Source organism: Phocoena sinus, chromosome 13 (genome assembly GCF_008692025.1).
Source record: "Phocoena sinus isolate mPhoSin1 chromosome 13, mPhoSin1.pri, whole genome shotgun sequence".
In the NCBI taxonomy this organism is placed as follows: Eukaryota; Metazoa; Chordata; class Mammalia; order Artiodactyla; family Phocoenidae; genus Phocoena; species Phocoena sinus.
Genome location: NC_045775.1, coordinates 64569392 through 64570529, shown reverse-complemented (window position 1 = coordinate 64570529; position 1138 = coordinate 64569392).

Sequence of the window (1138 nt, the reverse complement as noted above, 5' to 3'; positions counted from 1 at the left end):
TCCATTTTTAAAAGTTTGATGACACCAAGACACAGAAGACGCCAACAAATTCCAACACAAAAGGCACAAATTCTAGCATCGATGCACACAAAACCAAGACAAAACCAACGAACTAGTTCCCAGATCGGGTAGACTTACCCTACAAAACCAATGAACTAGTTCCCAGGGAACCAGTTCTCAGAATCGGGCAGAGTCCAACAACAATTCCCCCCTCCAGCAGGGTACCTCAACCAGATTGGCTTGTCCTGTAAAGGAAAAGCCCAGATTGAGGGGGGAATATGTTCCTGGCGTGCACGCCGGAGCGACTTACCCTCCAAATCGAATCGAGTCCATTGACTCATAGCACCAAATTGAAGTTTGTCGGTGCCTTGCTTCAATTGCCAAGTGCTGGGATAACCAGTGCCGCTTCAGGGAATTTTGAAGGGAAGATCCTCAGGACAAATGGTCCTGGCAGCTGCTAGGGCCTTGCCTCAATATTCCCTGACCGGGGCTGGCTAGACACGAGCAAGGCTCCTGGTTGGCTCGCTAAATTTGTTGCCGAGTCCAAGCTCACTCTGCTTTCCGCACGACAGGCCAATGAATCGAAGACGAGGTGTTGAGGTAAGCAATACGACTTTATTCGGAAAGCCGGCAGACCGGGAAGATGGCAGACTAGTGTCTCCGATAAACCATCTTATCTGGGTCTGGATGCCAGTTTCTTTTATAGAATCAGAGAGGGAGAGGCGGTGAGGAAGTAAAGTAAAAGGGCCATTAGTCTTGCAAAACATCTCCTGGAATGACCAGCCTCAGTGAGTTGTGTTAGTTTCTTTTTTCTTGCAGCCATTCACAGGTGGGCAGGGTTTCCTGAGGCAGGTCATTATGCATGATTATAATAACAAAAGCAACGAAAATCAAAGGTTAAAGTCAAAGAAACAGATCCAATGTGGAGTCCGATTTAGCTCTTCCCTGTCACACACTTAAAAAATGAGATGAAGTGGGATTCCCTCCTTTTTAAAAATGTTTTTAGAGCTACTAAAAAACTTGCATTTACACAATAGTTGGTAAAAATATTCCTCTGGATTGTACAAAAAGGGAGACAGGGACCACTGATAGGACCGGGTGTTTGATATTAATCAGACTTGGCTTCTTTCTTTCCTGC